The following is a 25,310-nucleotide window of genomic DNA, read 5'->3' on the forward strand; positions in this document are numbered from 1 at the left end:
CTCCCTCTATGGCATTCGCTTTACGTGCAATATGGATACTGGTAGCGCTTGTTTTAGCACTATGGCGATATAGGGAGAGGAATTTTCAAGTTTTTACTGTTTTGGATTCTTACAATTTTAGGTTTTTACAGTTTTGGATTTTTACATTTTCAAGTTTCTAGATTTTTTAATTTTTACATTTTCAAGTTTCTATAATTTTAAATTTTTACATTTTCAAGTTTCTATACTTTTAAATTTTTACATTTTCAAGATTTTACATTTTTTAATTTTTACATTTTCCACTTTCCACACTTTTAAATTTTTATATTTTCAAGTTTCAGAATTTTCAGGTTTATAAATTTTCAGTTTAGGTTCTCAGATTTTCAAATTTTCAGATATCTGAATTTTCAACTATTTAAACTTTCAAATTTCCAAGTTTCCAAATTTTTAAGTTAGTCAATTTTCAAATCCACAACTTTCTAAGTTCATAAAGGTTAACAAATTTTTCTAAATATTCAAGTTACTCAATTTTCAAGTTGATAAATTTCTAAACCTTCAGACACCTAAATTTCTAAACATCAAATCTCAAATGCATGTAAATTCGAAAATATGCCCACTAAAAGACGAGTGATAGTGGTTACCTCCCTTTATATCGCCATTTTCCCTAAGGAGACATATTATGTTATATACTGTGCAATAGGGACACATCTTTGTATCGTGTAATGTAGAGAGTGCAGTGACGTAAGAAGCAACCTTATTATTAATTCCAGTCATTGCTATGCCCTTTTCCGTTTCGCTTTTCGCTTTCTTCAACGCATGTAAGTACTAAGCATTATGTCGTTCATGTACTCCATATGCTTATTAATTATTTCTTGCCGAAATAAATTTGTTTATGTCACGTTTCATTGTATATTACGGTACTATGTGTAAATTCTTCATATGTTGTCAAGGATAAATCTGAGATGAACAAAACATCTATCAGAAATATATTAAAAATATTGGAAATATTTAAAAATATTTGCTTTGAAATATTTAAAAAATTGGGGCTTTGAAGGTTCAAAATCTTCCTCGCCAGATTTGTAAATGTCAGTCTGTCAGATTTGAAAGTTTACAAATTAAGAAATCAGTGCATCTAAAAATTGAGGACTTTGTAGCTTTAAGAATTTGGAAATTTGAACTTTAAAAACTTGAAAAATCAAGAACACCTAAAATTTGAAAATTGTTAAACATTCATTCCCCCAAAATCCCACGCACAACATCCGTACCGTCAAAACGGCGAGTACCGTTCGCAAGTACCTTTCAAATCCTCGACCGTTTTGCTCGTTTTCTTCCCAGTGGTCCAGTTACAACTGGTTGTAATTGCGATGTTTACTTGCGGAATAAGTATCAAGTTCTTGTTGCGCGAGAGTATCGATCGAAAACGATGACTCGCTTCCTCCATATTTTTTTTCTTCCCATCGATTCAAGATCGATCGATCATTTCGTAAAGGCTCACGAATCACCTACATAGATGTTTGGCGCGTGTTCGGACTCGCAAGTAAACGATGTCCCTGTTAGCCGCACGAAAACGATCGGTGATCGGCATGCCGTTTCGTTTCTCGTGGCAGGAGAGACAGGCTGAAGCTGAAACGAAGTCGAATCGGCCTTTGCACGCTGCAAACATCCATGAAGTGCCGTATACACCTTGGGAGTATGGACCTTGTGAGCGGTCAAAGTCGTGGCCTACTTCACTTCCTGCCTTCGGAACTTTCTCCTCGTGGCGTCGTGCCTTCGACATGGCTTAAGGTCTGTCCATATGTTCGTACAAACGTTCTACGTGCCATTTTGTGAGGATCAACACTTTAAGAACGGCACGTCATTTATCGTGACTCTGGACTGAAGGCACATCGGCCTTTTCACTCGACATTCGTTTCTCGAGGAGTAGAAATGCATCTACGTTCTCAGCATTCATACATCTTACAATGAATAGATTGTGTAGAAGTACTCACATCTACGTTTTCAGCACCCATACATTTTACAACGAATAGAATGCATAGAAATACTTACATTTACGTTTTCAGCACTCACCATACATTTTACAACGAATAGAATGCATAGAAGCACCCATTGTTCATCTCACAAGGGGTAAATTGTACAGAAGTACGAACGTCTGTGTTTTAGCACCCATCGTTTGTCTCACAGGATGTAGATTGCAAGGAAGTAGACATATCTGTGTCTTCAGTACCCATCCTTCGTCTCACAGGATGTAGATTGCACAGTACGCACATCAGCCTTTTCAGCATCCACAGTTTGTCTCACAGAAGACCATAACATTGATTAGTCTCATAATTTTAACAAACTATTTTGAACAAATATTTTATGTAACATTTTATATGTATAATTTACATTTTATACTCAATGCACCAAGTTATAAGGATACATCGTGCGCCATTTTGTTTGGACATCCGCCATTTTGTGTGGAGATTCAAGACGCCATTTTATATGAAGGTTAGAAGTGCTACTTTAAAAGAAAACTGCTGTATGTTTGTGTAAAGGGTGTTCACAGAAAAGATAACATTGATGAATTGAAAAGTTGTTATAGTTCTTATTGCTAGTTTTTATAGCAACAAAGTTTTAATATATTTTATTCAATTATAATATTGCAGATACATAACATTGTTTTTTTAAGTGTAACTGTTGTAGTCTTATTTGTTTGCATTCTTCATTTAATTGCTATTTTGTGTAGATATTCAATGCACCATTTTGTGTGAACATTCAGTGCGCCATTTTGTTGTGAACATACTATATGCGCCATTTTGTGTGAACATACTATGCGCCATTTTGTATGAACATTCAAAGCGCCATTTTGTGTGGACTTTCAATGCACCATTTTATGTGAACATTCAAAGCGCCTTCTTGTGTGAACATACTATGCGCCATTTTGTATGAACATACTATGTTACCAAATAATAAACTGAATTTTTTCACAGCCGTTTTAAATGCGTTTGAAAAATCCATCGAGCGCGTCCATTATTATTTTTGCTAGTCTGATGGATCGCACCGCTCGGTTGCGTGTAAGTAATGGCTGTTAATAATCCTTAATTACGACACTCCTGTATGTCGTACGTTTTCCTACGGATTTAGTAATTTTGTTGTTTGGATTATTTACGACGTCTGCTGGAACTGTCCGCCATTTTTTACGGACCATTTATCCTGTTGATCTAAAGTCCAATTTCGCTGAACCGATGCTTGCTTCAGTTTTGTAGAGAAGTTCGGAATAGTTTACTTTATCGTGACTTATTTTCATGGTATTTACATTTTTGTGTACAGTTAAATATTTCTGAGCAAATTTTATTTTCTTTGGTTTTGTTAAATTTTCTCTGATTTCGTTAAACTTGATTGAAAATATTTTGCGAAATCTTTGATATTGTTCTTTTTATAATCAATGTGTTAAGCAAATTATTTTTACAAATATTTATCATAAATATTTATAATAAATAACTGTGGCATTTTGATAAATAATTACGGTACAAATAAAATACATAAATAAAATAAAAGAGTGATCTCATAAAGATGTATAAAAATTTGAATATTCAATCTAAATAAATAGCAAAAGAACAGTGAATTGAATATTAAATAAAGAACAAAAAAATTGTAATTTATTGAATAATGAAGGATAATGATGATTCCAGAAACAATTTTCATCTCGACTAAAAACAAGCACATTGACACAAATAACCCGAGATATTGCCTGTTGTAATATCATAATGATCGCGTTACCAGGTGGCACTTGGAGGTCTTGCGTGCCACACAGGAATCTTGAAAAGCTACAAAAATGGCACTTTCATCTTCTCTCCCGGTTAGATCTTACATATCTTCAACCTCAGACGTGTACAATGTATACAACCGTAAATAATCCGTTTTATATTTTGCCTTATCGTTATTACGTGAGTTAGCGTTTATAGGACTGGAACACTCGCAGATGGAATTCTTAAAATTATAATAGCTATGAAATATGATTCGAACAATTCACGACGTCTGCTTTCTATAATAAGTTCTATGTTGAATTAATTCGTGTTTTATTACACAATTTATAGTAACATTGACATTTTAATAATGTTTAGTATATTCATTATATTCTTCATTTTATGTTTGTTTTATTGTGGACATTATGAACTGGATTGGAAGAGTAATGTAACTGCTTAAGAATATATTTTATAATATAATTATTTTATAATAGTTATGGTATGTTGTAAAGAAGCTTTTAGATTTATTGTTTTGTTAAACTTTTGTTTGAAACAAATACTCAAGACAAATTTATTAATTTAATAATTACTATCACAATTGTCTAAACTAACTTAAAAATTTAAGTACACTAACCTAACCTAAAAAGTACAGTGTACAAAATTGTAACCTACAATTAGACAACCATAACAAAAATTATAAAAATTCTAACCTAAAAATTAAAGTACACTAACGTAACCTAAAAAGCACAGTCTACAAAATTGTAACTTACAAATATACAATTATACAGAAAATTATAAAAATTCTAACCTAAAAATTAAACTACACAAAGTTGCATAATAACAACTAACAATTCTTGAAAATAAATAAATAATTTCTTAATGAACAAGTTAATTTTCAACACCTATTTACATAAATAAATATGTATAAGTAAAGATAAAGTAAATATTAAATGCAGGAAGTTATGTTTTGACGTGCAAGAATTTACGACACGTAGCTATTGGAAGCACAGTTCGATGATTTCTTATATGAAGTGTCAAGATGACGAGAGGTTTTCTGAATCGTCGTACATACGTGTAGGATGTGCAACTAAAAGTATTATTTGGGACGTTCCATTGGCCGAGTATCCATCGCATCCGAGTATGGGCCACGATCCATAAACCGTGTATGCGAACCGTACCACTTGGTCGCGTTACGTCCATTTCAAAAAATTTTAACAATCTCCTTAAAAATCGACAGACAACGAACCTAACCCCACTTTTGTGCTTTGTATATCAAATTTTTTTGAGAAGACCACTGCGATATTAAATGCAATATCAAGGAGAGCTTCTTAGGCAAGAATAGCTTCTTGTCAAAGATGGCTTCTTGGTCAAGAATAGCTTCTTGGTCAAAGATGGCTTCTTAGTCAGTTCAGTATATTGCAGATTATCAGAACTTCCATGGCGGCAATATAACGAGAATTTATCGTAGCATTTTATTTTTACTATTTATTATAAATTTGGTATACTGAGTACACTGTAATAAATACCTAAACAAAAATATTTAACAATGAAAGATCTGAATTAATTATTTTTCAAATCCATCTAAATATCATAACAATTATAGTACACACAAAATTTTTTTCTGTAAAAGCCAATTCTTCTATAAATAAAAATAATACAAAATTGAATAAAGCTAAAATTAGAAGAACAAAATTTTAAAAGTGAAGTATAAAAAATTGAATATTAAATGAAATAAATATTTGAAAGATTGTGTAACTACAGGAGCCACATTTCGCAGTCATTGCAATGAATAATTACCGATAATAATATAACATAAGAAATCAACTTTCTTTACTTTTATAATACCCTCTAAACTTTCCCATTTCTCCAAATAACTTGTTACCCACCCAACAAGCTATAATAGTTATTCAATTCTGTCGTATCCGTTATAAGCTACTGTTTCGACTACTTTTTTCTACCAGGTAATGTATCGAAATTCATTTTCGTATCTTGTTCAGAGCTCGCCGATCGCCATGTTCTAATTACTTGAGGAATCAGAGCGTCCTCCTCGCTGGCCGCAGTAGATTAAATTTTAGCAAGTCACTTTACCATCGCCATTCCACCGCGGTGTTCTTGTAATTAGCAACCGGTGAATGGATCTATGGTATTCTTAAACGATCCACGGATAAAACAAAAGCGGAGTCGTTAATTAAAATACACGATCGATCGCTTTATACGCCATCAGCTTTCTTCTGCTGCGTGTTCAGGTTATGTGTAACGTGTTATTATGAATCGGTTATTAATTTGTCATGGAATTATTTTGTTGATGATTTATGTTTACTACGATTTACGTTAAATATTATTAATTACATTAATTACATTAGTTACATTAGTTATATTTAATACAAGATGCATTTATATTTTTGGATGTGAATATTTAACCTGGTGGCCATCTTGGTTTTTGACGTTAAAGAATATGCACCTCATTTAGAAAAATAGCCACAATTTCTACATAAGTGATGCAAATAAATAAAGTTGATGATTAGATTCATTGTGATATTAGCAAAATATAGTATAACTTCCTCTTGCATTTTTATGGAAATTTTATTATATAAATTTTATTATATAAAAATTTTATTATGGAAATTTTATTATATAAGAAGAACATTGTTCATACTACAAAGCCAACACTATGTACATCAAATTTGTTCAATATTAAGTTCTCTAATTTTTAACCAATCAACCCCCACATTTATAAATTCTCCAACTTGCAAATTTCTACAACAATGAATACGAAAACAAAGATCAACAAGTGTGAAGTCGGCTGCCAAGTTTTCCCCAGGGAAATAAACTTTGTTCGCGTGAGGAAAATTAAGAATGGACGTTTGGGAACCACTGTTAGTTTACAAACGATCAGGTGAGTCAGTCATCGCATCCTGTTAACGTATCGATCGATTCCGGATGCGGTCTCGCGAAAGCAGCCAAGAAGTAGATTCTCTTGCGATTCTCTTCGAGCGTCCATGACGCAACTCGAATTCCACGCGGAGAAAAGCGCATTGCTCTATTGTTGGCGAATACAACGACCTAGTGGGCCGGCGGTGAAATCATGGCTGCTTTATGGTACGAATGGAAAATCCTTGTACACGGTGGTCTATTTTTACGAATCTTAATAATCTGGGCTAATATTAACACTAAACCTACCGGCATGTAATGTGTACTCAATTTGAAATTAAAAAATAAATGAACAAATGACGAAACATAAATTAGTACACACATTTATTCTTTATTTTGATGAGAGTCAATGTTGATTTCAAGATGTGTACTTTAACAAGATGTGTATTTTATAATAAAAAAGTTGTGCATCGGTTATTTGATCGATTTGGTAGTTTTAGTGTTAATTATTTAATGATCTATCATTTTTTTTAGATATTGAGAGTTAAGTCTGAAAATTGAAGCGACCATGGCTGCGACCATTTTGTGGCTACTCTGAAAACAAAATGGCTGCCTGGAGTTCGACTTCTGAATTTCTGTAGTATGATAAAATTTTATTAATAGAATTAACACCATGTAATTATTTGTAGTAAACTAATGTTTAAAATTAATGTAGCAGAAATAATATTGTGTGGTATATATTTTCTTTTTAATATTATGTGACATACATTTTTATTTTATATGTGTTTATATGTACATATTTTATATGAATGTGTTTATTTTATGAATTTATTTTATATTGTTATTTTAAAATATTGTATATACAAATTATATGAAGTAATTTATTACTTTTATTTGACACATATGTGACACATAATGTTATTAAATTAAATTCAGAGCTCCGTTCTCAAATAGTCAATGCATTAATTTATTTCAAGTGACAAACAAAAATTATTGAATAATGTCGACAGTTTCATAAAGTGTCGATTCGTGAAAGTATCGAATGAATATCGATAGATAAATGTAAGTGGGTTGATGTAATAGCGTCCATAACGAAGAGTAAGAAATAAAAGGACTATAACAGTCGTAGTAAATTTTCACTGCGTTTAAAATCATACACGAACGTCATCGATAGTACCGAGGGAAAAGTAGTAATCATAAAGATGAAGTAAAAAAATGATAGAAAACTTGGGGAACAGTTAAGAAAGTCTTGGTAACGTCAGGGAAACGTTTCGAACGGGCGTGAATAATTACTAACAGTGTCCGGTCTACCTCGTTAAGAGCATCCAGTGAATAAATAATTAAACGTTAACGCAAAAACTCGGCGACCGTGGCATTCTTATATCCGTTATTTAAAAGCGGATGCCGAGGAAGAAACGGGACAATGTGTGCTCCTAATAATCGTCGATTATTACTACATAAATGCATCCATAATTGAGTATCTCACGATAACAATGGGCAAAAAGAAAGGGGAAAAATCCTGGCTCTCTACAAAATACCTTTTTCAACATTTGCTGCAAAATTAATTTCTTCAAGCATCTACAATTTATAAAAATTAAGAAAAATAGTTTTTACAATCTAGTTATCTTTTATTTTATATTCTTATTCATAATATGATTACAAAATACTGTAAACACCTAATAAAATTTCACACATAACCTTATTACTTCCTTGACCTAACATAACCTAACCTAACATAGCATAAAATTTAGATCAATTCTAAGATAAATTATATTTAATATTACATTTGTTTTCACAGAAGAACTGATCAATGTATTTGATCACAGAGAAATTAAAAACCTAACATAACCTAACCTAACCTAGCACAAAATTTAAATCAATCCTATAATATTATATTCGTTTTCACAGAACTGATCAATGTATTTGGTCACAGAAATGTTAACAAATTGCTAAAATATAATTTTTATATGAAATCTAGTAAGAAATCAAGTCTATCAAATGTTGTACAGCAACTTCGAGATATCCTACACGCGAGAATTATAGGATATCTTTTTTTTTAGGTGATTTATAGAGATATATAGTGCAATTTAACAATGTCGAGCGAGAAATGCGGGTCGCAGAATCCTGGTTCACGTTATATCCGTTACTCTATTTATGTGTAGTATCTCGACGATTCCGGATGCATAGAATGCAGCCGGTGAAAGTGAGTTCAGGGGCGTGGCCTTGCTTCAAAGGATTAAAGGACGAACACGTTTAAGAATGCGAAAGGAAAGCGTGAAATTTTCGATAGTGAGTTTCTACCGACTGCAATGATGAGCCAATTTTTTTGCAAATTTGGAAAATTTTGGAAATTTGGAAATTTGGGTATTCAAGAATTTAGAGATTGGAAAATTTTTGAAGTTCAAACTGTGAAATTTTTGAAGTCTGAGGGTTTGGAAATTTAGAGATATGGGGGTTTTGGGATTTGGGAATTTTGGGATAGGGAGTTGGGATTTAGGGACATTTGGATCCAAGAATTTTGGGATATAGGGAGTTGGGATCTAGGGATTTTTGGATACAAGAATTTTGGGATCTAGGGATTCTTGGGATCTAGGGATCCTTGGGATCTAGGGACCCTTGGGATCTAGGGACCCTTGGGATCTAGGGACCCTTGGGATCTAGGGACCCTTGGGATCTAGGGACCCTTGAGATCTAGGGACCCTTGGGATCTAGGGACCCTTGAGATCTAGGGACCCTTGGGATCTAGGGACCCTTGGGATCTAGGGACCCTTGGGATCTAGGGACCTTTGGGATCTAGGGATCCTTGGGATCTAGGGACCCTTGGGATCTAGGGATCCTTGGGATCTAGGGACCTTTGGGATCTAGGGAGCCTTGGGATCTAAGGATCCTTGGGATCTAGGTATTCTTGGGATCTAGGGATCTTGGGATATAGGGATTTTGGGGATATAGTAATTTGAAGATATAGGGGTTTGAGAATATAGCAACTTGGGAACCTAGATTTCGGGGGATCCAGATATTTTAGGCTATAGGGATTTGAAGATATAAAAGCTTGGAGATCCAGCAATTCGGGGCTCTAGAGACTAGGGGATCCAGGGATTAATAGTCCAGAGGTTTGTGTTATCTATGGATATAGGAACTTATGAATTTGGGGATTCGAAAAATTTGAGAATTTGGAAATTTGAAAGTTTGATAATTCATCTTCTTTATCTACATATGTATGTCTACACACGTATACTTGCGGTCAACGAATGACCATTCGAATCCATTAAAGGAGGAACCGAACATTAGCGAAAAGAGCGGGTGGAGTCGATAAAATTATGAATGGTAGACAGGAATAGATGACTCAAAGAGAAATGGCATAGGGAGAACGAGAGTGATGTGGCCCATTCGATCGATATTAATCTTCGGCCCGTATTAGGAGTGCCGGAACTAAAGGCATTGGTATGCAAGACGATGAGTAAGAAAAGTGAAAAACGAGAGTAAGAGAATCCTTTTGCGTGTTGTTCGCCGTTCACGTCGCACACTTACAGTCATAAAGAATAATTTCAAAATTGCATCGCGACGCGAGAAAGTAAGTAGCTAAAGGTCCGGTAGTGACTCATTGTCAATTGGTGGGAGGCTGGCCGGAACAGAAAATTCACGTGTAGGAGGTGAAAGTGACTTAAAGAGACCATGGTCGCTCGATGGATGTCATCGGGTCATCTGAGAAACCTTTTCGAAGTACACGGAGATGGTGCAGGATCTCTTGATGCAGAATCTCTTTTCATAATGCCGAATTTTATAATTTTGCAGTCTTATATCGTAGTACGTTTACGGCAATATAGCGAGAGTCTTCTGTATTTACTTTAAAAAATACTACAATGGTCTATAGATGACTTGTGATGATATAACGAGAGAATTATTTATTGCTAGAAGTGTTCTATAGTAATTTTGTCTTTGGCAATATAACAAGAGTCAACTGTATTTATTTTTCAAGAAATACTCCAATGATCCATAGGTGACTCGTGGTGATATAACAAGAAAATTATTTATTGCTAGAAGTGTCCCATAGTGATTTTGCATATGGCAATATAACAAGAGTCTTCCGTATTTATTTTAAAAAATACTCCAATGGTCCCTCGATGACTCATGATGTAATAACGAGAGAATTATTTATTGCTAGAAGTGTCCCACGATGATTTTTGTTTATGGCAATATAACAAGAGTCTTCTTAAAATGATTCTATGAACAGTGATACCCTCACGGTGATATAACAAGTCTTTCATTTTTATTTTTAGTGGAAGTTTATAAACCGTTCCTGGATTATGTCACGAACAAGTTCATTAAATTTTCATGTGCAACATTTTCGATTGCACTTTTTAATCGTTTTGTTAATTAATTCACGAGTCATTCTCGTATCATGTGGTTAATTAAAGAGAAAGTTTTAGAATCAATATATCCTCGTCAAGAGATAGATGAGAACAGACGTGTGTAACTTCAGCAGGGAAATACAAATTGACTATTACTCATAAATCATCACATGACTTTTTCCCTTTTCAAATGTGTAATAACGGCTATTAATCTTCGTAGCGAATCGTTATCGTGGCAATTTCATCTTAGCTTTTCATTATTAAGAGTTGAAACAATTGTTGACTCATTAGAAAAATGGACTAAGGTGTTCTTGTATTTGATCTAAAAATAGTCTCAATTCGATTTCGGAGTTAAGACTTTCATTGTAGAAATTGTTCACTTGACATGCAATAATTAGACATTTTATATTAAAACATCAACGAAGTGTATGCAGAGTCATTTTCATCGATGTTGATGTTTCAAATTGATATGTTAAAGGTACTGTTTTTAATGAATCTTTGTTATTAAATTTTAAATAGTAAACTCTAAGTTTTAAAGTTTATCACTCGATATACGACAATTTTAGCTTTGTAATTGATAATAATATTTCCATGTTTCACTCATAATTAGTAATACTAATTATATTACTGTTTATATCATTTTATGCTCGTAAGATTTATTCGTACTCCTCTGCGCAAGCGCAGACTTCACGTAATCTGCGCATGCGCGTGATCTGCGCAGTAGATATGCGCAGACTCATCTTAAGAAACATACTGTCAACTTTGGTTTTAATTTCCATCGATTTACTTTGTAATTTAAATATGTGTGTTTCAAGTTTGATAAGATTAATATTGTTTCATATTAAGAATATTAACAAAACATTCATGCAATTTACACTTATTATTTATGCAAATTGCATTTACTATAAATATCAGACTTTCTATCTAACAAAGACAGTAGTTGTTCGTATATTTGCAGTATAATTTGTTACAACAATAAATGTTTGAATAATTATCCATTTTATAATAATGAATCATTATGATAATTTAGATCAAACTTCAAGTAGAAATAGCATAAGAATTTTTCTGCATAAATTTTATACCACAAAAGAATTTCAAACTTTCTACATCTCCGTCCATTTGATATGCAATCTAATGTTCGCACATCAAAATGACGCGTCGAATACGCGACGTTTTCTCGCAATTCGTATGTCCGTGAACAGCTCGTTTATTGGCTCGCTAAAAGCGTTAAAAGCGGAGCTTATTCAGACATTCTTTGAGGAACATGGCGCCGTCGGCGCTGAGGTTAAAACCGTTCCTCGCGTGATTAGCATATAGGCACACTGACATACTAAGATCGAGTATCTACATGCTTTCCTTTTTTTTTCCTCTCTTCTTTTCGATTTTGGAACCTCAGCTTCCGAAACGGCAAACACGGCTCTACCTTAGACACACGGAATTCAAAAGTGCCCTCGGGCTCTTTTCGTTTAACAAAACTCTCGAATTTTGAGGTCGGTGAGTTTAACTGACTTTCATTGTCGTTAAAAGAGAAATTCGTCTTTGTACCGTGGCGATCTCTTTAAAAATATGTACTCCTTTCAAAGAAGAAGGACATGTACAAAAATTGTCTGTAGATAAATTACACAATTTTAAAATAGGATCATGTAGAACAATTATTTATTTGAAAGATAAATTGATGAAAGAGTGAATGAATATCTGAGATCTTACTATAAGTTTTATTTAATTTATGAGAATGGAAAATGTTTAAAATATATTTTGTGATAAAACAATATGGCGGTAGGTTAAGAAAGAAACAATTTAACTATTATATTTTTCAGAACAATTTAATTGTTAATATTTTTTAATACATTATTAAATAGCATAATATCTGATTAATGTTTCTAAATGATTATATAAAATTTTTCTGGAGTATCTTTGAAAAGAAATAAATGTCTTTCCGTGTCTTTTCCTTGACGTTGCACGGTTTGATGCGAACGATTGTGGTAATTATATGTTTTTGATAAATGACGATTTGTGGTTCCGGTGGGTTCACAAGGATGTGAATTCGGGCCCAAGAGAAACGGTCTCCAAGTAAATGCAACGTTACGAAGCGATTTAAACGCGAAGGTGAACAAGAAACGCGATGAAATTTCGAGAAAGGTTCGTCAATTGCGACAAACGAGCACAACTTTCACTCCATTTGAACGAGCTGTGTGGGCCACGACGTGTTCGTCCTCATGAAAATTTCCTGACTAAACCATCCGATACGTGATCAAATAACATAATTATAATTAACACGTGTAATTGGCTTGTAACCGTTCCATCAATGTTAAGGATAATTTGTTAAAACTATTAAGAATCTGAAGGTCCGTTGTCGAGGCTACTCGTGAATTCATAATTAAGGTATCAGATATGCTTGTTTAATATTCATAATGGGATGAATTGATTTATCTGTTTCAAGTTATAGATATTTATCTGAATACTTAACATATTTATCCGAGTAATATACTTAACATATTTATCCGAATAATATACCAGAATATGTCAGTTCTGATATATCAGAATTATATTTATATTCACTGCCCTACATTTTAACTGATAGTCCCCTCTCGATTTTGATGAAAGTGCAGATTTCTGAACAGCCAAAAATAAAAGACATCTACACACATATTATTTATCTATATTTTAGCACATACTCTAAATTCCGACATTTTATGCACCCAAGTCTCGAAAGAGTCTCTGTCCCGATGACCGAGAAGGATTTATTTCCACTCGCGATAATTACAATCGCGTGTAAGTGTGCGTACTCGTACACGTCGCACGAGGTCGTCAGGGTGAAAAGAGGAAAGAAAGTCAAGTGAACGATTCGGTGACCCAAAAATTGGCGAAGGTGTCGCGGGAACGGTTTCGCTGCAGGCCTACGCCCACGAAAACGATTGTTTCCATGACACGACGTCGCGATGTCTGCCGGTGCACAATTGGCGCTAACGATCGGGCAATTGGGTACATCCAGGTGTGCCCTCTTTTTCGATGTATCGCCGGTGGCCGATCGGGGGATGCACAATTAGCCAGTTAATAAACCGAATGCGATTCTTTTACGTTTGCGACGGGCATCGTAATTAGTTGGCCGCGGATATTGTATGTCCGGAGAAAGTTCGCTCAAGGTGAATCGCGACGATGAAATAATGACTAGTTTGATGACGGTGTGCTACAACGGGTATTTTCATGGTGACGGAAGAGAGTAATTGACATGGGGTTTGACACTTAGGTTAGGTTTGAAAATTTGTTAGGTTAAGTTACAAATTTTTATATTTAGTTTATTTGAATTTATTCATTTTTTTTAAGTTGTTGGAACAATGTAATAAAGTGCTATGATGTACAATAATGCTCAGCAATATACTATGTGTAATCAGATACATGTGTATATGTGTATGTATATGTATATGTACATGTGTATCTATATGCATATGTATATGTATATTTACTACGTGGTACATACATAATATGTATATGTATATCACCTTGTATATCAATGTATAATATGTAGTAATATATGTATATAACATGTGTATTATCATACATACATATATGTACCCAACAAAAATTAATAACAATCAATCAATAATAATAATAAGTAAAATACAGAAATTTTAACAAATAATTATCAACAAAATAGCTTGTTACATTCATGATTAATTTATAACTGTTGATATACATTATTGAAAATATATTGCATAATTACATGTAAGTCTTACAATTCTATCGACGTCCATCAACGCAACTTTCTTGACATGTATGTTATTGATTGCAACGATGGTGTACCACTTTTCTCAACGTTTCTTGATGATGATACACGACTCACTATGTGGGTTAATCCGTTTTTGCATAACATCATCGTTACCTCTTTAAAATCTCGTTAAGTCCTCATTGATTTCTAACTTTCAGAAAAGGAGATACCTCTTTACGCACTTGTTTAATAGATAACAATTGTGGTACATTATGAGAGTTGATTAAGGTATCAGTTTTCTGACTTGTTTAGGTAAATGATGTGGAGGTATGTGGATGTATGTGGAGGTATGTGGAGGTATGTGGACGTATGTGGACATATGTGGACGTATGTGGACGTATGTGGAGGTATGTCGAGGTATATGGACGTATATGGACATATGTGAATGTATGTGGAGGTATGTGAAGGTATGTGGAGGTATGTGGACGTATGTGGACGTATATGGACATATATGGACATATGTGGATATATGTGGAGGTATGTGAAGTTATGTGGATGTATGTGGACGAATGTGGACGTATGTGGAGGTATGTGGACATATGTGGACGTATGTGGACGTATGTGAACTTATATGGACGTACGTGGATGTATGTGGACGTATGTGGACGTATGTGGACGTATCATAAATCTCAATGTATAATTATTTTTTATGTATAATAATTCCTCTTGTATATTTCTTTACAGTTATTAAGTTTGTGGGTGCAGGTAAAGTTAAGTTAAGGTTAAGTTAAATTATATAAATTCATTTATGAAATTTATAAATAAACTTTATTAAAAATTTTCATTTCAACGAAAACTTAACCTAAATTACACTACGTACACCTAACCTAACCTACCTAAATTAAATTGTTGTAAAATCTCATTGCTACTAAAATTAAGTTTAAATTACTTCCCAATCAGTCTTTTTGAAAGACATCTCTTATCACCTCTTTTGAACCGTCCTGTACAATTCGTACGCGTGCTACACCTTATTTACAAAAAATTACTTATCCTGTCATTGACTGTAAATATTAATAACATAATATAGATGTTAACTCGTTATCAAAGATCAGTAAGTTGCATCGAGGTAGAAAATTCGTGATGTTAATTGGATGGGCGCGGTAAAGTTCTCGATGCGATTTCGGCAGTCGAAAGTGTGCCAGAACTAAATCCTCCGTTCGACTTAAGATCGAAACTACCATGAAATTGACTGTGAACCAACACTCCCTGAATTCCTACGATTCGGCAGTTCAAAGCGAAAAATCGGTCAAACGCGATTCAATCGGATTCTTTCACGTACGCTGCAGCGGTGTATCGAAAATGGCGGCCCGTCATAAAACCCACCCAATTTTCTGCGATGTTTGCAAACGTCTTCGTCAGCAAACATGCGATTGCTTCGGTTTATCGGAAACAAAGGAACAAGAGCTGTTACTTCGACAACTCCATGAATTACTGATGAAAAATATTTTATTTACAGTTGAGAACATTTACAATTTAGAAATTAGCAATCCTATTTTATTAGTAAAATATGTGTCTAGCGTAAAAATATTTTATTTTACCAATGTTTAACAATACGATCATAAAGTCAGCTTGCCTGTCAAATATTTTTAAATAAGCAATTTGAAATATTTAAAGAAGCAGTTCAACTATATCTTCATATTCTGAATTCTTAAATAAAAAGAATGTCTAAATTCTTAAATTAGAGATTTAGTTATATTATAAAAAAATGAAGGTTAATAATAAAGTGAGTTATATAATTTATTGTATCAAAATGTTCATATGAACATGATCGTTTATTCGAATCACAGAAACGAGATAAATCTGTTATCATGTCCGAGCACAGGAAAGACTCACAAATCCGTATCCATCGGATTCCATGTAATCGAAAAACAATTTAGCCGATGAAATCCCAGAGATTAGAATGTAATCTCGATAGACTTAATTGCATCACTGATTGGATGCTTCAATAGCCGTTTCGAGCAAGTAACAGTAGTCTTTGCAGAACCTGGGTAATTTCTAGGCAACAAAAAGCGAGTGTTTCGCTCTCAATTTCGAAAGACGGTCTATTAGTATTCAATCTGAGGCAGCGGTATCATAGTCATGATTGTAATCGTTCGTTTATTTCCAGAAATACTGTACAGTCATTCCTCTTTAATCTACTATGTACAGCTTTGAGCATGGTAGACTCTTTTAGGGAACATGTGGAGATTCGAGCATTTGGAGATTTAGGAACTTGAGAATTTTGGAAATCTAGAGATTTGAAATTTTAGGGATTTGGGAATTTAGGGATTTGGGAATTTAGGGATTTGGGAATTTAGGGATTTGGGAATTTCGGGATTTGGGAATTTAGGGATTTGGGAATTTAGGGATTTGGGAATTTAGGGATTTGGGAATTTAGGGATTTGGGAATTTAGGGATTTGGGAATTTAGGGATTTGGGAATTTAGGGATTTGGGAATTTAGGGATTTGGGAATTTAGGGATTTGAGAAATTAGGGATTTGGGAATTTAGGGATTTGGGAATTTAGGGATTTGGGAATTTAGGGATTTGGGAATTTGGGAATTTAGGGATTTGGGAATTTAGGGATTTGGGAATTTAGGGATTTGGGAATTTAGGGATTTGGGAATTTAGGGATTTGGGAATTTAGGGATTTGGGAATTTAGGGATTTGGGAATTTGGGAATTTAGGGATTTGGGAATTTAGGGATTTGGGAATTTAGGGATTTGGGAATTTAGGGATTTGGGAATTTAGGGATTTGGGAATTTAGGGATTTGGGAATTTAGGGATTTGGGAATTTAGGGCATCGGGAATCTAGGGAATTCCAACTCTAGGAAATCGGGAATCTAGGGAATTCCAACTCTGGAGAATCGGGAATCTAGGGAATTCGGAATCTGGAAAATTTTTACTCTATGGAATTTCTAATCTAGGGAATTCCAACTCTAGGAAATCGGGAATCTAGGGAATTTGGAATCCAGGGAATTGGGCACCTAGGGATTTATTAACATAAAAATTTAAAAACCTCGGAAATTTGAAAACTTATGATGTTGGAAACTTTCAAAATTCATATCCCCCTCTCCATATATTGCAATTTTCCTTAACAGAACTATCATGCATCACACTTCGCTTTGGCTTCTTATTTCCCCAGAGAAGGTCTCGAAAATTTGAATTTATATTTGTATACAAAATACCTTACGAAAGCGTAGCAACCATTACGAAGATTTACATCTTCATTTTGAGAAAAAGCCGTTTACGTTCCGAAATAAAAGGAACGATATCACGCAATCTTGCGGGCGTAACGGATGATAACGGTAACGACGTTGGAAGCTTAACCGAAAGCGAACGATAAATTTCGAAATATTGTCTTTCTAGCTGGTTCTCCAGGGAAATTACAACGATTCGTGGATCGCGAGCGCGAATCGTATCCTAATTAGCGCGCATTCCGTACACCCGGCCCCGTTAATTTCACCGGATCCCGGCGGCACGCGTTTCCGATTCCGGAAGAAAGCTAACCGAACGAATTTAGCGTCGACTCGAACGGTGAAATTGCGCAATTTTTCCACGAGCATTGACGTCAGCGACCATTCACGAGAGCTGCGTTCGGCTTTCACACGGATCTTGCTTTGTCGTCCGTCTATCTATACAGGGTGTCCACTAACGTCACTAACAAACTTACATCACACATTCCTTAATCATAAAAATACTACCAAATGTGAAAGGGTTATGGTGAAATAAAAATCATATGTAACGTTAACCATTTGCGATATGATTTATTTGTCAGATGAGATTCTAGGGAGGTGGGAATCTAGGGATATTTTAGAATCTGGCGGTCTTTTGGGGTTTGGAGGTATTTTGGGATTTGGAGATATTTTGAGATCTAGGGATTTAGGGATTTATGGATACTGGGATTTAAGGATCTAGGGATATTGGGATCTAGGGATCTAGGGATCTAGGAATCTTGGGACCTAGGGATATTGGGATCTGGATATATTGGGATCTAGGGTTCTTGGGATCCTGGGAATCTTGGGATCTTGGGATATTGGGATCTTGGGATCTTGTGATCTAGGGATCTTGGGATCTAGTGATTCTTGGGATCTAGGAAGTTTGAAATCTAGAGAATTTGGAATCTAGGAAATTTGGAATCCAGAGAATTTGGAATCTAGGGAGTTTGGAATCTAAGAAGTTTGGAATTTGGGGAGTTTGGAATTTGGGGAGTTTGGAATTTGTGGAGTTTGAAATTTGGGGAGTTTGGAATTTGTGGAGTTTGGAATTTGGGGAGTTTGGAATCTAGGGAGCTTGGAATCTAGGGAGTTTGGAATCTAGGGAGTTTGGAATCTAGGGAATTTGGAATCCAGAGAATTTGGAATCTAGGGAGTTTGGAATCTAAGAAGTTTGGAATTTGGCGAGTTTGGAATTTGGGGAGTTTGGAATTTGGGGAGTTTGGAATTTGGGGAGTTTGGAATTTGGGGAGTTTGGAATCTAGGGAGCTTGGAATCTAGGGAGTTTGGAATCTAAAGAGTTTGGAATTTGGGAAGCTTAGAATCTAAGGAGTTTGGAATCTGGGGAGTTTGGAATCTAGGGAGCTTGGAATCTAGGGAGTTTGGAATCTAGGGAATTTGGAATCTAGAGAATTTGGAATCTAGAGAATTTGGAATCTAGAGAGCTTGGAATCTAAGGAGTTTGGAATTTGGGGAGTTTAGAATCTAAGGAGTTTGGAATTTGGGGAGTTTAGAATCTAGGGAATTTGGAACTTAAGTAATTTGGAATCGTGGGCGTTTGCTATCTAGGGAATTTGGAATTCTGGAATCTAGTAATCTAGTAACCTAGTAATCTAATAGTCTAGTAATCTACGAATCTAGTGATCTAAGAATACAGTGATCTAAGAGTCTAGCGACCTCACAATAGAAAGATATAAAAACAAAACTTTCTAGGGATTTACAAATATACCACCCTAAGAATATAAATCTAGAAATGTCGAAATATACGTGCACATATGACGTGTTTCACTTTCGTAGTACCTACACGTATCACTACAATAATCGTGTCATATATCACAAGTAAAAATAGCACTTTCTAAACAAAAGTACGTATGCGCATGCGTCGTGGCTCATCATTACGAACAGCTTGCATACACTGCTCCTCCGATTTCACGTAATTAGTATATTAGTCACTGACTAAGTGTATTTTCACTCGGAACTATATAATTAACCAGAAAAAAGTTCAGGCTAAAAGTTGAATCTAGATTTGCCCGATGACACAAGAAACGCACACGAAACCTACACGTAACCAAAAGTGTCCTGTTTAAAAAGGTTACCGGTCGAAGACTTTCGCTGCTAGCTTGACACTGCTCTACTTCCGGTGTTCGAGAAGAGAAAGGGGGAGAAAAGCACCAACTGAGTCAGCCTTCAACCACGCGCACGTTCAAAAACTACTCGCCGTATATTGCAAATTAATGCAAATATACGGCACTGTTACTTTTTACGCTTACGCAAATCGCCCACGATGTTTGGGATACTAATCATTATTATGTGATCAAATTATACAATCAAGTCTTTATGGATAATTTTTTAGAAAGAATATTATAGTATATTTAAAAAAATTTTTAAATAATGAACAGTATGTATACAAATAATTTTTATTTCTTTTTTCAACAATTGTATACATATTATTTGTTAAAGAAATATTTACAAACATCAAATTAACTAATTTCATAAACTAACATGATTAATGTATATATTATATCATATTACAATCAATAAGAATAAGTTACAACAAATTTAATGTCCACATATATAATATAAATATATAAAATCATGAATGAGGTAGAAAAGATCAACATAACCTATACACTACACATCATCAAAATTGACGAAATTAAAAATATTGTAACAACACAAAAAATTATGATTTTGATAGCACATCTTATGTGTACACCCATTGTAGTCACACAAAGAAAAATGATACTGGCTATACACTCATATCCACAAGCTCTTTTGCATGAACTTTCACTGAAAGAGGTTTTGCTACCAAATGTGGGTCAAGTTAGAAAAACTTTTGTGCAAACGATATCTCGTTCGCTGGATAAAAGACGCTGGAAATAGGTCGAAGACATTCTTCTTCTAATATCTCGTTGATCTGGAGAAGTTGGCGAGAACTTTCGCTGATATCCGGTCTCGACTGGACTTCCGGTATTCACAGTAGGCAGACCGAGACCGTGCGTCAGTCTCCGACGAATGTCGTGATTCAACCTCGCTCCGTTTACGTCTCATTGTAGCTCTCTCGGACGATGATTAAGAAAAAAAGAAAGTCGTGTGCCTAACCTAACCTATGCCAAACGGACGGACCTTCGCCCACGGATCTACTTTCTTGAGAAATTACTGGAATCTAATGATGGAATGTGCGTTACACCATATTATTTTTGTTTAGGGCCATATATCGGGAGGGAGATTAAGGTTAATTGTTGTTTAGTGGATGTTGTGTTTGAAGTGTGGGAGATTTGGAGATTTGGGGATTTTGAGATGTGAGAGTTTAGGGATCTAGGGATTTTGGGTTGTGAGAATTTGGGGATGTGGAGATTTGGAATTTTGGAAATTTGAAAGTTGAGAAATTTGGGTATTTGAGGATTTGGGGATCTGGGAATTTTGGGATGCGAGAATTTGGGAATCTAGGGAGTTTGGGATATGAGAATTGGGGGATCTAGAGATTTTGGGATGTGAGAATTTGGGGATGTGGAGATTTGGAATTTTGGAAATTTGAAAGTTGAGAAATTTGGGTATTTGAGGATTTAGGGATCTGGGAATTTTGGGATGCGAGAATTTGGGAATCTAGGGATTTGGGATGTGAGAATTGGGGGATCTAGGGATTTTGGGATGTGAGAATTTGGGGATATAGGGATTTGGGGTTTTAGAAATTTGAGAGTTGAGAAATTGGGGTATTTGAGGATTTGGGGACTTAGGGATTTGGGGATGTGAGAATTTTGGGATCTAGGGATTTTGGGATGTGAGAATTTGGATGTCTAGGAATTTTGGGATGTGAGAATTTGGGGATATAGGGATTTGGGGTTTTAGAAATTTGAGAGTTGAGAAATTTGGGTATTTGAGGATTTGGGGACTTAGGGATTTGGGGATGTGAGAATTTGGGGATCTAGGGATTTTGGGATGTGAGAATTTGGGGATATAGGGATTTGGGGTTTTAGAAATTTGAAAGTTGAGAAATTTGGGTATTTGAGGATTTAGGGGTTTTAAATATTTAGGGCTTTGGGAATTTGGGGATTTTAAAATTTGAAAATTTGGGGATTTTAAGATTGGAAGATTTGGAGATTTTTAAAACTTGAGAATTTCGAACTTAAAACTTAAAACCAAAAATTTGTGAATTTCAGTACTTAGCCATCTCCCAGCTCATTCATTTCATACCTCTCCAACGTGTCCCAACACATATAGGGATGAAATCCGCAAACCCGCGCCACATCAACAATTCCCAATACGATTTCGCTATTCAGCGCTTTCAGCGAATTTTCTCCACCGTTTCTGGAAAATACGTCGAAGAATCTTAATTAATTTTTCCAGCAGGTGACGACCAAACCGACGAGACTAGCAAAGGATTTTGGTGAAAGCCGACGACCCCAAGAGGGGAGAGTATATAGGCTGCGTTTCGTTTCTGGTGAGCTCACAACGAACTAACTCGTCGGCGTGTATCGTCCGTTACGTTTTATTATTATTTTTTTTTTTTAATTAATCGACCTATCGGCACCCGGATTCCCTTTCGTTCAATTCAGGCTTTGTGAACGACGTCTAAGCAACGCAAGAAACTACGAGCTGCGACGACCGAATCATAAGTGCCAAGTGTGTGTGCCAATAGGATTATAATCCGACCTTATCATCGAAGGAACAAAATACGAGCAAAAGGTTGGTGATAATGTGATCAGTGATACATAACGGCATGGTGGTGCATTTTTTAAGTAAATCATTTTTAAAACGTGACGATATTTCTATTTGATGTGATCAGTTGGAGATTCTTTCTGTGGTGTTCTCTCGTTTTGGGGATGAATTGTTTTCTTTCTTCTCGAGAATCAGGCTGTTGATAATTACGAGCTGTTCGATGTTGTTTTAATGGAAGAGACTTTCTTTGCGATGTAGTTTAATGAGCATTATGTTCAAAAGGGGTAAAAAGTGGGTCGAATCGCTGATGGATGACTGTATCATGTAACTGATATGGTCTGAAGCTTATTTTGAATTAGGGTTTCATGGATTTTAATATTTGAATGTTGTTCAAAACTATATCTTTTACATGTAAGGAGGAACTTGTACTGTACTCGTTAACTGTTCGGTAGGAGTTTGTACTGTTCTCGTTAATTGTGCTATAGAAACTTCTACTGTACTTGCTAAATGTACTTCAGAACCATACTTGATAATTGTGGTATAGAAATTGTCTTCTAGTACAAATCCGACTTGTTATTAATTGTACTTGTTATGAAAATTATACCATTCTTCATAACTGCGTGACTGGACTTATACTATACTTGTTAACTGCACTTCAAAAATTGTACCATTCTTGTTAATTGTGTTATAGGAATTGTCTTCTGGTACAAATCTGATGACTTCTTATTAATTGTACTATAAAAATTATACTGTTCTTCTTAACTGTGTTATAAGACTTATATTGCACTTGCTAACTGCACTTAAAAAATTGTAACATTCTTATTATAATATAGGAACTATTTTCCTTTGGAAGACTTGTAAACATTGAACTCATTGTACTTGTTGTACAAGTTTGCAATTGTACTACAAAAATTGTACCATACTTGCTAACTGTGCTATGAGTCTAGTACTGTACTTGCTAACTGCATTTTCAAAGTTGCACCATTCTTGTTAATTGTGTTATAGGACCTATTCTCCTCTGGTACAAATGTGAAGACTTGTAATCATTGAACTCATTCTACTCATTATACAAGTCTATAATCGTCCTACAAAAATTGTACCATACTTGCTAACTGTGCTATAAGTCTTGTACTGTACTTGCTAACTGCTCTTCCAAAGTTGTACCATTCTTGTTAATTGTGATATAGGACCTATTCTCCTCTGGTACAAATGTGAAGACTTGTAATCATTGAACTCATTCTACTCATTATACAAGTCTATAATCGTCCTACAAAAATTGTACCATACTTGCTAACTGTACTATAAGTCTTGTACTGTACTTGCTAACTGCTCTTCCAAAGTTGTACCATTCTTGTTAATCGTGATATAGGACCTATTCTCCTCTGGTACAAATGTGAAGACTTGTAATCATTGAACTCATTCTACTCATTATACAAGTCTATAATCGTCCTACAAAAATTGTACCATACTTGCTAACTGTGCTATAAGTCTTGTACTACACTTGCTAACTGCACTTCAAAAATTGTACCATTCTTTTTAATTGTGATATAGGAACTGCCCTCCTCTGCAAGACTTGTAATCACTAAACTTATTGCATTGGTATACAATCATCCTATAAAAATTGTACCATACTTGGTAACTATGCTATAAGTCTTGCACTGTACTTGCTAACTGCACTTCAAAAATTGTACCATACTTGTCAATCGTATTATATAAATACTCTTCTACTACAACTACAAAGATTAATTATACAATACTCGTTAATCATCCTATAAAAAGTGTCCACAAGTGTCTTCAGATACAAAACATGAACACCTTTAACTCTCCTCAGTACTCTGCATAAAACGAACTCGTCATTGCTCCATACACATACAGTCATAAAATAGAAAACTACATAAAAAATCTGAAAAGTTTTTGGGGAAGATGCTCCAGACGGATGTGTTCGTTACATCGTAACTTCCTTCTTGTCCCCACTCAGGTTCCTCTGAATACACGTTGAGAAGGCAAAAGGGTATGTGGGGTAGCGAGTCAGTGTGTCAGCGTTCTCACGTCTCTCTTCGAGGCGTCCTTCCTTCTCCGGTTCTATGTCGAGAATAAGGCCGCGTGTAGGCAGAGAAAGATCCTCCAACGAACTCTTCGCAACGGAGACAGACACACTGCTCGATACGTGCCGACAAAAAGGACGGATTCATTCTGAATTTCACCAGAACGATTCTCCACATCTATCCCGTCTATGCAAGATGAGTCTCCTGATAAATGGCCGATGATTTAGAACCATAATCGAGTTCAATGGTCGACTTCCGAGTCATAGAAACACTTATTCTTCTTCACATCTCTTTTCCTCTTTTTTTTGAAAATTTACTTCCTTTTTTTTTGTGCAAGTTTTTGCAGAGCAAGTTTTTTAGAACAAGTTTTTTTGGAGCAAGTCTTTAAAAATATTTTATAGATATTTTTAATTTTAGTTAAAATAGCAGGTATTGTTTAAGTTCTGGGTATTTTATTTTTGACATTCAGTTTTTTTTGCAATAAATTTTTGTCTGTCTCTTTTTTATTTCAAAATACTTTTACATGTTTTATAAATTGATGCTGTTTTAGATGATTTTCTAAAAATCTTTTCTCTTTATTTTTTTAAAGATTTTGTTTCTAAAAATCTTTTTTTTGTTTCTTTAATAATATTTTTTTTTTTTATTTAATTTATAATATTGTGTTATGAGAGTACATATTTGATTTATTTTTAATAAAGAGAATTTAAAAGACGTTTAACTTGA

At 34.7% G+C, this 25,310-nt stretch overlaps 1 protein-coding gene across 2 annotated transcripts in view; it reads left to right on the plus strand.

The window, feature by feature from the left end:
* Nucleotides 1-22,343: 22,343 nt before the first annotated feature.
* dyl (transmembrane protein dusky-like) overlaps nt 22,344-25,310 on the plus strand; it is a 30,102-nt gene continuing 27,135 nt past the window's right edge. For both annotated transcript variants that reach the window (XM_076539596.1, XM_076539604.1), the window contains exon 1: nt 22,344-22,569. The gene's annotated coding sequence lies outside the window, so the exon portion shown is untranslated. The remainder of the gene's footprint in view (nt 22,570-25,310) is intronic.

The sequence above is a fragment of the Megachile rotundata genome, chromosome 2, assembly GCF_050947335.1.
Source record: "Megachile rotundata isolate GNS110a chromosome 2, iyMegRotu1, whole genome shotgun sequence".
Taxonomy (NCBI): domain Eukaryota; kingdom Metazoa; phylum Arthropoda; class Insecta; order Hymenoptera; family Megachilidae; genus Megachile; species Megachile rotundata.